The sequence below is a fragment of the Rattus rattus genome, chromosome 15 (genome assembly GCF_011064425.1).
Source record: "Rattus rattus isolate New Zealand chromosome 15, Rrattus_CSIRO_v1, whole genome shotgun sequence".
NCBI lineage: Eukaryota > Metazoa > Chordata > Mammalia > Rodentia > Muridae > Rattus > Rattus rattus.
The window spans coordinates 14475209-14491574 of NC_046168.1; positions in this window are offsets into that span (position 1 = coordinate 14475209).

Below are 16366 nucleotides of genomic sequence, written 5' to 3' on the forward strand. Positions count from 1 at the left end.
TGCTAGACCTCCTAAAATGTCCATAGATTATCAAAGTAATGATGCCATCTGGACACCACACATTCAAATTGCTAGTTGGTGAAACTGTTCCGTACTGCATCCCTCACATTAGGAAAGCCTTTTCATAGCAAGGGAACTCTTTCATCTGGTCTCCCTGATGGCATGGTGGTCTGCAGCCAAGAATGCTGTCTTCTGGACACTCTCTCAGTTCTGTGTTGTGATGTAGCCTTTCCAGCTTTTAGCACTAGGTGTAGGACATATCCATTATCCGTGAGTCTCAGCCGAGGGTACTAGGATATAAGCCTAGTCAGCACGGTTAGCTCCACTCTTTTGGATTCACTCAAATGGCTGGTTTCTGATGTCTTAAAAAGAAAGAGTCAGAGATGACAGCATAGATAATATTTGACATGAGGCCAGTATAGGTGAGGACTTGTAAAAGGCAGTGGGAACCCACAGGTCATAGATTCTTAGGTGCTTTTGGAAGCACTGTGTGCTTGGAAATACTTAGATTGGAATTCTTCTCTAGTACTGTTCCTGTGTAAGGTGTGCCCGGTTTTCTTGATGCTGCTGCTGCTGTCCTTTTGGTTGTTTTGCCAGCTCAATGTCCTCCAGCCCCTCAGAATGCCCTCGTATTATCATACTGCAACTACCCTTTCCCCTGATAATTGTCAGGGATACCCTCCATCTGCCCTCTTCCCCTAGCTAATTGCCTTCTGTTTTTCCATCCCTCGGTCACATTTCTGGCTCTGCCCTCCCATCACCTCCTCAGCGGCTCAACCCTGCTTGATTTGTTGCCTGGATTTTAGTGGCCTGGGCCCTTTTGCCCTTCGTTCTGCCTGCTGCTGGATGATTCCTACAGTGCTCCATCCACCTGCTGCGTGTCCAGGGTCACCTTCCTGCTGTCGGTTCCACCTGTCCCTGGGCTGTTTGATTTCACCCCTGAAACACACAGATGGGATCTCTCCAGCTTCAATGTAATTTTTCTAATGGAGAAGTGAAATGCAAATGAGAGAGCAGAATAAATAGAAAGAAATTAGCATACACACACACACACACACACACACCACACACCCCAGAAATACCAGTTGTGCAGAACCCAGAGTCATTTGCCTATAAGCTATGTCTGTCTCTCAGAACCAGGATATGGAATGAAGGGCAAAATAGGGAAAGAAAAGTACTGTAGCCTGTCTTAAATACACCTCTGGGTGAGGGAGAAAAATTTTCAGAAGGTAAAGATTCTTCTTTGACACTGTACAGTGCAAGTGAGATTTTGCTTTGGCAGAGCACAGGCCTATTCAGTGCTTGTAGCTGCCTTTCCCTGCATACCATAATTTAGCTGAACCTTTACAACTGCTGTGAATATTTCTATTTCATCTCTGGTGGGAGCCATTCCCTATCTATTTCAGAATCTTTAGGACACACTGAGCAAGGATTTCTTTTTGGTAATGTTTTCTCTAAGTTGTGTGAACTGGCACTAATGATTTTTTTAAACTTAGTATAGTTACAAGTTGATAGGATTTTCTGTTGAGAACTTTGGTCTCCAAGACAGAGTTCTGCTTAGAAGAGAAAGAGTTCCTTTTACAATACATATTAATTACGTAAGAACATGAGGGTCTCTATTCTTTGAGTAGATGATATGACACAACTCCAACCATGACACTCCACATGAAGCTAAGAGCTCAAAGAGCAGACAAGGGATGATGTGTAGGGATCCTGGCTCGGGATATAGCACTGAAATTAGGTTTTCTTTTCTTTCCTTCTTAGAAGTGAATGGGAACTTCTACTTAGAGGATTCAAAACCAGAGATCTGAAAGAGATATGTGCTCTCATCCACAACAGTTATATAATTACTTACCTTAACTTAATCAAAAATACTTCCTAACATAGAGATGCACTGCTCTCAATGGAAAGCTCTTCTTAAGCTGACAATCAGAACAAGTGGTCTTGTTCTTTACTTCTTAACACTAATTTCCTTGCTACAACCCAACTTGTTCTATATTCTGTTAGCAATGTATGAAACACATGAAACCTACATTTTTTATTGCCTGACATAGAAAAGCATGGAAGAAACGGAACTGTACTCCATCTGATGCCACTAGACTTGGTAGTCCTTGTCTGTATTTGCTGCATGGCAGGAACTTGTGATAGACCTTGACATCTGTGTGCAGAAAACATAGCCCCAACATTAAGCTATAATCACAGGCAGAGACTTTGATTAGATCCTCAGGAATTGATTAGTGCCTTTAAGAAGGGAATTCCAGGGATATCAGTGACTTTTAGTGTTGGTGGGACAAGCTACATGAAACAAACAACTTAAAAAAAACTTGTTTATCTTGCTGCATACTTTGAAAGAGATCATCCCACCATGGTAGGGAGACATGGATCATTTCAGACTAAGGGACCAGACCACTTTTAGCAACGTGAACAAAAATACTAGGCTCTCTGCTGCCTTCTGTTTTAAAAAATACTTATTTCTTTGAGAGAGAGAGAGTGTGTGTGTGTGTGTGTGTGTGTGTGTGTTTGTGTGTGTTATGCATGCGTGTATGTGTGTTCACTCATCTACGTGTATGGATCCAAGCCAGTTGGCATCCTCCAGTGTCTTCTCTCATAATTCTCCACCATATTTCCTGTGACAATTTCTTATTTAACATGGAACTGATTATTTCTCAGCTAAATTTTCTAGCCCATGGGAGCAAACATTCCTTCTGTCTTCTCCTTCACAGACCTACAAGGCTAAGGTACACAAGGTCATGCCCACATTTTCACTTTTGTGTTGGAATCAAAGCTTAAGTCTTCATGCTTGTGCCTCTCTCTCTCTCTCTCTCTCTCTCTCTCTCTCTCTCTCTCTCTCTCCCCCTCCCTCCTTTTCTGCTTCCCTCCCTCCCTCTTTCCGTGTGTGTGTGTGTGTGTGTGTGTGTGTGTGTGTGTGCAAATGTGCACTTGATCAAATTATTTTTTTTCTTTTTTTATTAACTTGAATATTTCTTATATACATTTGAGTGTTATTCCCTTTCCGGTTTCGGAGACAAACATCCCCTTCCCCCTCCCTTCTTTATAGTGTTCCCTCCCCACCCCTCCCCCATTGCCGCCCTCCCCAACAGTCTGGTTCACTGGGGTTCAGTCTTGGGACCTAGGGCTTCCCCTTCCCTGGTGCTCTTACTAGGATATTCATTGCTACCTATGAGGTCAGAGTCAGGGTCAGTCCATGTATAGTCTTTAGGTAGTGGCTTAGTCCTGGTTGATCAAGTTATTATAGACAGATTCCAACGTTCTCCATTGAAAGCTAGTTATCAACACTTGGCTTTTGATAGAATCCCTAACTTCCCTGTGTCAGAGTGTGAGGAAAATAAGTTTACAACAGATACGTTATCTTCTATCGAAGGTAAGTATGCATAAAGGTTAGGCTCCCATGATACAGTGTAAGGTATTGATTGTTTCAATATGAATTATAGGAGCTGGGCTAAAGGAAACATTAGGTCTCGCTAGTTTCATTCCTCTAATATGACAATATTTAGCCCAGGTCTCTAGGAGACAGGAGTCACTTGGCTGCTGCAAATGCCGGTGCACGGTATGAGCCCTTGCTCTCCACCTTTGTACATATTCTCAGGAATTTTTTTACATTAGATTTCTCAGATCACTCACTTTTACTTGACCCTTATCTTTGGACTAGTGATAGGGATAATTATTGCAATAAATCACAAAGGGCTGCTGATTTGGCAGATGTGAAGAGAAAAAACAGTGCAATTGTCATCGGCTTAACTGAATAAGTCTGAGACCAGGTCACACAGTCTACATCACATGAAAAATCTAAGTGCTGACTTTGTCAGATTGACACAGGGACCGCTGTGCCTCTTCATCTCACAGCAATAAGCACATGGCCTTCATCACCCCGAATTAGTTCAATTTCCCACCACAGGTATATTTAACTGTTACAGTCCTTACTGTAACCATTAACAACCAAAGAAGACTGCGGAAAATAAGAGCGCTAAAAGCTTGTTTTGGGTGATATTGACAGGAAAGTATCTTTTTCCTCTATCTTTCAATCAAGTTATATTTAATGTATCTTAAATATGTGATGAGAAATTATTAGTTCGATCTTCTGCAGAGGAGAGTCTGGAACTGCCATGCCTCTAACTACCTAACTGGTTATATCGACCTCACAGATTTCTCATCCATGCCAGTCTTACACATTAGTAAGGTATTTCCCTTCCCATTCTGGACAGCAGCTGGCTAGCAAAATCTTCTGACTATAGATCACATGTATCTTTAGAGATCATCTAAAGTTCTGCATTCTGGAGTAGTTGGGGCACAGCCTGCATTTTGGAAATCTTCCAGTTATTTTGACATGAGTGATGATTGCTTCGTAATCGATCTCACATGGAAATTACAAGCAGTGTTTCTGTGTCCAGGTTCTTCCTGTGGACACCAGAAATCTCTATTTCCATATGTATGTAACAATACTGATTTCACAACCTGGGACACTGTATTGTGTGTTCCCATGGACCTTCACTGAGTCTCCAGATTGTGTGATACAATGGTGGCCTTTCATTGAAAAAACATCCTTGGCTAAATGGGTATTTGATGGCTGGTCCAGGGGCTTAATCACTAGTAATCACTAAAAGCTGTGGGGAATGTCTCTAAACACATGCATTCTGAGCTGTCACTCTGGTCTGTGAACTTACACACGAGGCCTCTTCTACTCTTAAATTAGCCAAGCTAACCACAACTTGCTAAGCACACTAAGTAGATTTCTGTAGTGTAATCTAACATAAAGGAACTGATATTTTAAAAGAAGGGAACTGGTTATTCTTAACACATTTAGTACTTTCTACAAGTGGAAAACTCCCAAGTGTACACATTTAGACAGATTTCTCCTATGGTGTGCAGGCTTTCTGCCTTCAGGACTTCTCCCTATGTATTTCTCAAATATCTCATGAACTCACAGCATGCTTAAATGGGAACTCTTAATTCTTTTTTCCTTAGGACTTATCTCACTAATTATATAGTCTACCAGTGTTTTTAGATAAAAGTTACCATTATGAACCATTTGCCATGTCAACAAACCTGAATACCACAGGTAATTTCTCCTTGTTCTCATTGTTCTTTACTAACCCATCCCCTTAGACAAGTGGGATCTCCTTGTCTCCTCTTTCCAAGCCCGACAACAGGAAAGAACATACAAAGATGTTTATTTAGGGCCTCCTTTTTTGTAATTTGAGTTTCCTAATAGTCCTCTACTCAAAAGAAATAGTGATTTTTAAATATATTAACCAAATAAAGTAGATATCACGATGAATGTCATAAAAGTAAATTTCATTTGCCCTAGATTATTAAAAATATATAAGCCCTGGCTATGAACTGAAAGGGCATCTTCATCTGTGTCTGTGTTGTGTGCTTCCTGTATTTAGCTCTGGAGACTCAGAACATTATTCCCCCACTTCATTGGTCTCTACTGGTCCCAAGCAAATGAGTACCTGGCCACCATCATATTTGTCCTTATTTTTTCACTCCAATGGGGTTTTCCCTCTGCTCTCTACCCATGTGCTCAGAACACAATTTGTCTTTCATGGTCCTTGTCTATCTGCAATCCCTCACTGGATATTTCTAGAGTACTGTCTAACAACTTTCTCTCTTATCTTCTCTGTATACTGGACCACAGATTGAAGTGGTGTCTTCTGACTCCTCGCACACCATCCCTTTTCTTTACTGTGGAGTTTGTCCATTTGTTCATTTCCTGATATATTCATCCTGTACAATAAGGCCCTGACACAGAGTTGGTGTTCAATAATCATACTTTTGCTTAAATGTGATTTATAAAGTAAAGGATGCTACACATTTCTACAAAGAAATACTTTATTTGTGGTTGTGACTTTAATGACCTGACTTGGAAGCCAATCTGAACAAGATGTTCTTAAACATATAAAATCATATTTCTCACAAAAATACAAAAGATACATTCATTGACAAAGAGCACAAGAGCCATAAAAAAAACATACATTCTGAAATGTAGAATTTAATAGCATTTTTGAGGAAGCAACAGAGTGTACTATTCTATCATCATATAAATCTTAATTGAGATTTGAATTTTAGAGAAAATATTTAGTAAATAGAAAACATAATCAAGCAAGAAAAATGACAAGGTAATAAGGAAAAAAATGGGCCTATCAAATGTAGCTATGATTTCCAATCAATGGTATCCTCTGAGTATGATCAGCAAGTGAACCATATAAGTGCATTTATTAGTCATTCAACACTATCTAAGAATGAATAGTATTTGCAAGCCACTGAATAAATTACTGGAGATGTCAATATTAAATACACAGTCATCATTCTTTGAGCTCTAACTTGTAAATGTGTGAGCAATGATCACCTTTAAAGTGTCATGGCAGGAATTTAGGTTATTTGTTATCTGTTCAAACAAAGGCCTTAAAGTATGCAAATTGACTAATCCAAGTGATATGTTTATCACATGATTTAGACAATAAAATTTTGGATTTTAAACAGATACTGTGATGAAATGAACTCTGTGGTGTTGGGAGAGTGAGTGTCAGTGTAGTTTGTATGTATGCGAAGCATGGCTTACCTCATTATTACCCTCATGGTCTCCTCTTGTTTCTTGTCTGTGACCCCCTGAGAGTGAACAAGACCTAGTGTTTCCTTATGACAGATAGATTATGACAAGAGTGACAGTGAATTCAAGGCTATGTGTGTGATCACAGGGTATTCGTTCACATAGTTACAGTGTGCACCATGTTGGAGTTTAATATTTTCCACTGGTTCCTAGAATAATAAAACAAACATAAGCTACTCTTTTGGCTTTCGACACAGAAAGGAACTACAAATGATGTGAGTGGTCTGAGAGGAGACTGGTTAACAATGCACCAGGATATGAAATCTCCAGTGCTGACAAAATTGAATCGTCTAGTGCTCACCTCAGGATGGAAGCATCCTTCTGCGGTTGACCCTCAGGAAGTACAATCTATATTGGCAACTCCTGAGTGTGCCATACCAATGAGATCCAGAAGCAAAGAAACTACATAAAGTATGCTAAGACTCGTGAAATTATGGCACAGAAAATATTATATGTGTGTGTTGCTTTAAGCTACTTGGTTGGTAGCAAGCTTTCTTCAATAGTGAAGAGTTGGAGAACATTGCATTGTCTGCCTTTCCCCAGACTTTCCATTCTTCTGGATGCTGAGCTGTGTCTGCCCCTGTTCAGTTCCAGAATAGAAACTTCTGGTTTCTGTACACATTCCCACTTCTAAAGTAGTGACACAGAAAAATAGACTTAAAACTCAATACTATCTGCAATCCAGACCACCCTTATTCCACTTCAGGCTGTCTATTCTCTTTGCTGCTCAATATCTGACCTTTCCCTCTGTGTGCCAGCATCAATCAGAGCAGCATGTCAAAAACTAGATACCCCCTGGATCCAACTCATAAGTATCCGTGTCAGTTTTATGTTATTTGGTAGTCATCATCAATAACTCTTTATCATCTATCTATCTATCTATCTATCTATCTATCTATCTATCTATCTATCTATCTATCTATCTATGTTTCTCTGTCTTTACCTAAACAGCAACTGAATTATGCTTCTTTGGTTAAAACCAAGTAAGGCAGACAAACACAGAGTGCAGCTGTACAACTCAAGTGGCCATGAATAAAGTCCTCTCCGACCAATCTACATAGCAGATTGCAAACTGTTAACAATCTAGAACCCCTGGTTACACTGAGCTCTACATGCCCTAGCGCTAAACATTGAAAATAAACTGCTTTCCTCAGTGACCTCTTGATAGCACTCATTTCTATGTAAAGACATCTTTGAACACAGTCTGGGAATGACAGGCAATGCCATGATTGACTGATACAAGTGTGTTCACAAAGAGAAAGTTTCAGGAAGAATGACTTATTTAACATCCTATGCCTATGCAAATTTTGATGTGCATTAAGAGCAGGGACATGCACACTAGAAAATGTTATTTAACTTAATCTGTCAATTAAAACAGAGCACTCCTTTACTATGTCATTTAGCAACTAAACCTCTGCTTTTATTGAAACTCATAAAAGGAAGTCTTAGCAACTTTTCCTTAGGTGACACACTGTCAGTCTTCCCAGAATATTCCATTCTAATGTACTATTACTTTGCTTTGAATAAAGTTTTCTTAATCTTCTGCTGATTTATATATACCTTTATTTCATGCTTGCAAAGAAGCCAAACCCTGGAAAGACACAGATAATGACATCTGGTAACACAAATAACAAAATGTATGTTAACCACTGGATTGACTGTTACAAAAACAATGGGAGAGATGAGTACTGATGAGTACTACTGATGAGTAAGCCAAAGGTATACAAATAGAAAAAAATTAAAAACTGCATGCAACGCAGCCTGATGATCTACAGGGAGCTGCAGTATTCAAGTTGGTTAGTTGCGATGGAAAATGACTGAAGCATCCTATGAACACAACAGATGACTCTCCCAGTTCCAAACAAAACTCACAGGAATGAGAGCAAAGATGTGCTTACATTGGAATGTTCTGAAAAGCAGGAAGATGTTATTGGTAAGAACAATGTCCTGGTAGAAAGACAAAATTGAGGCATTCGAGTAAGACACACTGAATAGTTCTAATTTTCATGAGATTGACTCATAGTTTCCTTGAATTGTGTGACAACAGTTTTTGCATGCTAAAGGACTTCAATATTCTCATATTTACCTCAATTATTGACAGTTCTTCAGGAAAATAATGCTGCAGATTACATATCAAAAACAAATGACAGAGTGAGAGTGCTGCTGGTGAGAAAAATTACACATGCTAAACAGTCCTGTGAGATGACACCGGAGTCAAGAAAGAAAGAAATCAAGAAGAGAGCTACTCCTGAGGCAGGCTCTCAGGACGTAGGCCTGAGGTGGAAGCTGCAGCAATGATGGGCCTCGATGAACCCTGGACAGTTTCTGTAGGCATTCGGTTACTTAACTGAGTCTGATGAGCATCTCTGTGGTTTCAAGGTCAGAGAAGTTTGGAGATGGGTCAGTTTCTTCTCTTTTCAGTCCTGCTTTACATTGGAACTGGATAGACTAGACAAGGTCCACGAGAGCCACAGCAAGTGTGCCTGACGCATACTGGAAATGTTGTGACGAAAGGAAAAGCTTCAGGTGCTGAGGATGAAGAATCATTTCTAGTTTAATGAAGAAAGTTAATACATGCCAAAACTTAGCTGTAAAGTGTTTATGGAGAGATTAAAAGCCTACATGTGCTGAGTCGGGAAGAAAAATGATCATTAGTTAAGAAAACTAGGTATTTAGCAGTGATACAAATAGAGTTTAAATAGTAAATTAGAAGTTCCACTTCTAGAATAACAGCTTAGAAAATGCAGCCTATGTCTATACAGCAACTTGTACAAAAATTGACACACCAACATTGTCCACAGTAACCAAAACCAAACACTGAAGTGACCACTAATTGGTAAAATGGCAAAATGTGTTATATTCAAGGAAATATTTTAATAGACCTTAAAAAACATTATGTGAATTGAAATAAGTTGGGGGTGGAATATTAAGTGTAATTCAACTGCATTTGTGAAATGTGCCAAATAGTAGACTCACAGACAGTCGATTAGTGGATGTCAGAGGCCGAAAAGGAGAAAGAGGAGGAATTCAAAACACACAATGCTGACAATGTTCTACTTGAGAAAAGCAATGGTTACCTAGTTTCATGAGTTACAGAAATGACCAAAGTAAGATTAGGGAATGTGAATTGTATTATTATATGTTTGTTTGTTTTGTTTTTTTAGCTATTAGGAATTTCTCCATTTTTCTGAAAAAAACCAGAATAATAAAAATTCTGAGAATTTTCAGAAATTCTTGTTACCACGACTGAATTAAAGCATTATATATTACATTTTGCTTTCCAAAAGTGGAGTGGGAGCAAGCCTGCCAACTGTGCTAACGATCTATGATTTCTACTAGCCCCACAACCTGGAGTCCTCTGCTACACTTAGATGGAATTATGGCAGCCCAATGATTATATCCCCCATACCTACATTTCTAAGTGTGAAATAGAAAGACAGGGTTGACTACTGCTGGCAACACACATCTGGTGAAACACTGGCTTTCTTCATACGTATCTGATGGACTAAAAGGGACTAGAAGAGGACACTGAGAGACGAATGGAAATATATTATCTTTACTCACTTGGGGCTTCATTATACTGCCATCATTTTCAACAGGATGGCTTCAGCCCACTTCTACAGGGTGTGGGAATGTATCTAATGATGAGAGAAGATTTCAGAGGCCTAGAGGTGAATGTTTTCAACAATCACACAAAAGAGCAAATCTCAACCAAGAAGACCGTAGGATGGGGTGAACACCCATCAAAGATCTCCTTGTATTTCTGAGATTTCTTTCTTGAATTCATACCTTAGCTAATTCTGAAATTGTCCTAAATGTTTGCATAAAGGCAGGGCTCAACTATGAATTCTTGAAGAGGGCATGGTTGTAAGTTTCAGAGTTGTGCTATTACTGTCATGGCTTCTGAAGAGTGCCATGGCCCAAATCCAAGTTTGAGCAAGTAAATAAGATCTCGTTACAGAACTAGTGTTCTCTGGGAATGTGTCTGTATCATTTCATGGGGCATGTGTTTGTGGGGTTATCCTATAGATAGGACCCTAAATAGGACAATGGAAGTATTTTTATAAACTCATTTTCTGTCTGTAACGAGTGGTAGGATTTCATAGCATTAGAACTTTCAAAACAACTTTATTGCTTAAAAAAATATTCCTAGAGTTGAAAATCCTTCTGCATTTCAGATCTTCTTATGGCTGCATTGATCGGTCCTCTAGGAAGCACAGCTGTAGCAGTAATCCTGCTCCTGCATCTTTGCAAGCAGGAGGGAAGGCAGGAGATAAGCGTTGCCACAGGGAGTCTATATTTAATCTACAACTGGCTTATCCAAGTGTCTTATTGCTTCCCGAGGGTCCTACCACATGCACCATTGTGAGAGGAAAAAAAAAGATAGAGGCAGAAGGAAGAAAAAGTTCATCCAAGAATGGTCTTCAAGTAATTAATTCGCTCCAGAATTGGCATAGATATTTACACTTTGTTATTCATACCATCTCTGAGGAAACTACCTTCGCTCTTGCATTGCAGGCTGCGTTCTGGCTTTGTCCTGTGGCTGTTCTTGGGAAGCACTGGGCTTTGTCTTGGCAATAAGTTTTAAGGCTGCTGGGAGGCACCTGTAAATGATATTGCTGGTGGCTTTATTAAAGAACCCTGGAAAGCCACAGTGCAGAATTTTATGGGCATCCTCACAGTGCAATAATGTATATACTTGTGACGATCCTAAAATCAATTTTGAAATAAGAATATAAATAATGAAAATGTAAGCAAAGTAAGGAGAATTTTCAGTACTGCTTCCTTCCTTCTATGCTAGTGCCATTGTTCTAGTTAAGTGCTGTGTTGTCTGACACTGATCCCAGGGCAGACCTGAAACTATGCTTAGTTTGATTTTCTAAAGTAAAACACCACTGTGGAACACCGTCAGGATATCAAAAGATAGTTATTCCTATGTAAAACAACACAAAATTTAAATTGTTATATGTGATATAGTGACATAATATGTCTTAGTTTCTTGTTGGGTCCTCATGTAGAATTTTTTTTAACTTTTAAACAGTTATCAGAATATAATGACAATAGCAATCCAAAGCATCTGTTCTAAATTTTAACAAAAATCTTATAGCTTAGATGAAACCTATAGGATCAGATAAAAATAACAGCAGGATATTTGTCTTTACAATGGTAGTAATTGAAGGCCTCTCTTCAGAGTACTGGTCCTCTCCACATTCTCTGTTCAGTATTGGCTTTGTCTTGTCTAAACTCCAATGTTAGCTTCTTCTAAACACACTTTGAAGCATTGATAGTTCTGTCTACACAATGCAGTGTAGGCCTTTTCTGTCTACACTATATGGTCCTGAGCCTTCGATCTGCAGTGAATATTGTTTGTTCCTTCTCTCTATGTTATAGAGTATGAGACCTCCCACCTTCCCTGCCCAATGTTGACCCTTCCATCTGCAGTGTATGATGTTGACTCTTCTATATGTACTATGTAGTGTTGGCCATTCTACCTACACTGTTTGGTGCTGACGTTTCTGTGCACACTCCAAAGTGTTAACCTTTCCTTCTGCACTATAACTGCACACCACTGACATTTACATTTACATTGTTATTTCATTTGGTTATTTGGGTCTTTGGTGTTTGGCCAATCATCTTTAACTTGGTTCTTTAAATTTGTTCTCATTATGTTTAATTCTCCCCAAATGTTGAGCATTGCATAAATTCTAATACAAATTTTTCACATTTTTCCTTTATGTACTTGTTTTTGTTTTAGATGGTCAAATGTGTTTTCATGGTTAATATGACCACTGACCAGTTAAGGTCATGCATGTAACTGTGGATCTATAGCCAAGGTTCCTAGTAATTACTACTGATCTCTCTATGTAACCTTAGATTTGAGGGCAAGTTATGTAATGATTATTAATAAAGAGCACACTCATGATCGGAAGCTAAGAGGTTATCACATTGTTGAATCTTTCCTTTTCTTACCTGCTAATGTCACTTACATCTTATATACACATAGATATTTTCTACTTTCCATTTTTAATAATAAACACATACCGTGGTTATATAATTATTTAATAACACTATAAAATAATTAATTAATCTCTGGCTGCTGGCAACTTTCTTATCTGCTTTCACACACCAAAGCATATTCCATTTTTGCTTGCTCATAAGTTTCTAAACTTGTATTCTGCTGATTGTAGAATTTGGTGAAGTGGAGAATTGGGGGAGTAGGCAAGGCAAAGTTGATTTATATTGTAGAGGGCAGGCTTGCTCTTGGGAAAGGAAATGAAATTTATTGTCACTGAGAACAACGGAGGCATATTTCAAGGCTAGCTTTTCATTTAGGGATAGCGTATGGAGTAATTTGGAGTTGGATAAAAGAGACTTAGGAGTATCTGTCCTAAGTGGGAACAATTGGGAAGGAGACGAGGCGAGTCAGCATTCCTTGAGGCCGAATTCACTTAGCTGTTTAATGTCTTTCTTTACCAGTCAGCTATGAAGTTTCCCAGATGGAGACACAATGCCAATCTTCCTTAATGCAGCATTTCCTGCCCTATCTACAGTTTGGAGAAATCAGAGTTGTTGGACAAAGGTATCTATATTAGCAATTTACTATCAGTGTGGTTGTGTGTGTGTGTGTGTGTGTGTGTGTGTGTGACATAATGAGGTCTTTATATGAACTTCAGTTTCCAGTGGGAGAGTGGTTGGCACAGATGAATGAGATAAAGAGTCTAGATACCTTGCTTGAGAGGAGATTATACACGTTTTCCAACTAGATTGCAGTCACAGCTTAGATAGAACTACACTATTTTCCAAACCTTAGGAACTCACTAACTTTTTAGAATTCACTGACTTTTTTGCTTAGGTGGTCAAAACTTCTCAGAAAGAGTAAGAGAACAGACAGATTAAAAGTAATTGATGAGAATAAAAGTTTAATCATTCTCCGGAGAGAATAAAATTCGAGTATTATTGTAATAGTTTCCACTTATTTCTGCCTAGCACCTTGACAGTGTTGCATGTTAACTATAGTCCAGAGAGAGTCATTTATATTAAGACATGGAATACATGATGTAGGTACTGATGAGAATGTTTGAATCACATGACAGACTTCTTGAATTCATTCAAAATATCTTCAACTTAAATAATCTTGTATTAGTCAGGGTTCTCTATGGAAAAGAAATGATAGAATGAATAATATATATAAAGAGACATATATATATATGTATAGATAGACATATGTATATATATATACTTCAATAATGCTTATTATGGGTATATATGTATATTATGCCGGTCTAGTAAACTAGTAGTTATAAATTCTCCTTCAATAACTACAACTTTACTAGGTTTCTATTATCAGACACAGTTTCTCTCTTGCTGAGTAAGTCTTAAGTCCAGTTAGAGAGGTTTTGGTTGCTGTCAAGGTAAGCTTGTCGGTTTTGTACACTCTGGGTTATCGTGCCATTGTATGTGTTGATGTAGTTCGTAGGCAACATAACTGGGCAGGACTCTTGGTTGTCTTCCTCCATTGGATATCTACATAGTACTTTCCACTTCCGTGAAAGCTAGTCCTCATGGGAGAGACATAGCTTCCCTCCAGCTCACGGTTCTTTAGTCCCTGTTTCTGATGCATATGGTGTGTTCAGCAATGAGGACCAACCTTCCTCTTTGGGGCAACTTAGAGTGAAGATCATTGTCTTGATAGAGCATAATAAGTGTAATGTAGATGAATGGTGGTAAAAGTGACCTTTCTAATTGTAATATTTCTGTAGATAATTATATTTAAACATTACATTTTAAATAGACTAGGGTAGTCTTGATCATAATGTTTATAGAAACAGCAAGTAAATAACATAAAGTAGAACCCTTAATATATACAAAGCATTCAAAAAGAGGCAACAAATAAGAACTATGAAACCCACAACAATAAAGCTGTAGATACATTTATAATTATATTAAGCAAATTTCTGTTATTAAATTAATTAAGCTAACTAAAATGCAGAGATCTATATAATTTTAAACTCAATTTCAAATTATAACCTGTCTTCAAGAACAGCATTCAAATGTAACGACCAGGAAAATAGAAGCAAATAACTAGAAAAAGATGGGACTATCAAAGGAAATTTGAAGCTGTTATATTTTTTCCCCTTAGGCCAAGTATTATGGAGCTCGGACTGTTAAAATCACCATGTTGCTGAACTTGCCTTCTTGCCTCTAACAGACTAGCACTAGGCTTACAGGCCTGCACTCTATCAGCAATTGAAGTTGCAACACTAATAAAAGATCAACAACAAGATAAAAAAGCATTAAGGTGGATTGGGTGGTTAAAAAAGAAATGTTTTTTTTTTTGTTGTTTTTTTTTTCTTTTTTCAGAGCTGGGGACCGAACAGGGCCTTGCACTCAGCTAGGCAAAAAGCGGCTCTTCCGCTGAGCTAAATCCCCAACCCCAGGAAATGTTTTTTTATAATAACTAACATTTCATAATATTTTGAGAAAGGTAGTTCTTATGTATAATTACTACTTGTTGCAATGGGATGATAAGACAGACCAACACTAACAGCAGAGTGTTTATTAATAGACATAAAAGCAAAACAGACACAGAAATTCAGATATTTTAATTAAAATGACATATCATGATGATTTAAGCCATCATGGGTGTTTTAAGATCTCTCGATGCTTTATAGAATGATTGGGAAGACAAATCACTGAAGCCATTAAAAGGCCTCATCATGAGGATGAGGATGTAGCTCAGTGGTAGACTGCTTGCCTGGCATGCAAAAGTTATGAGTTTGATCTTCAGCACCAAGCAAAACAGTGAGGAAGACAAGTTACAATTTATCTTAATAATATAAGAAAAATTAAGCAAATAATATCTGTTGAAATGCATGAAAGAAAAGTATAGCATCCATTTTTTGCTATCAGTGGACATTTATCAAGACAGACCATACACTATATATCCCAAAGTTTACCAATACAGTCAGATCGATGAAATTTTACAATGTGGGTTGCATAATATAAGTATGTATGACCACAACAGACATATGAAAACCCTTCATTTTATATATAGGAATCCCCAAATATTTGGAAATTAACAAACTTATCAGTAACTCAGTTAATCACAAAATCAGAGTAGATATTAGAAAATATTTAAACTGAATGATAAGTTTGTGAGCTGAAATAAGACACCATGAAGAAACATTTTATATTATTATATAAATCTTCTATAATTTTTCCATTGAAAAATAAAATTAGAATCACTTATGTTGGCATTCATTTTACAAAGTTAGGCAGAGGGATTAATAAGGAAACAGACAAAAACATGAAGTACAAATATGAATATGGAAGCGTTAGAACAACTAAAAAAATTAAATGGACAATAGAATAATGTTAGTAACAAGCTGAACATCAAATTCAATTTCACTAATTGGGCAAATGTTTAGAAAACTGAAAATACAAACCAAAGAGATTCAAGGGGAAAAAAATCAATCTGCAACCCCTTCAAGATGGCTTAAGTGTGTTTCTAAGAAAAATTACTACCAAAACTAGAAAATGCTTACAAGGGGAAGACTATAAAAGTACAACATGTCAAAACATATGAGACAGATATTACCTTTGTAATCTTTTTTTTAAGTTAATAGATCAGAAAGTTCTGTATTCAATATCTTAACTTTACTGCTTGAGGTATCAAAAAAAATAAAAGAATATAGTAGAAAGAATAAAGGAAACAGAGTTGGTTCTTGGAAAACA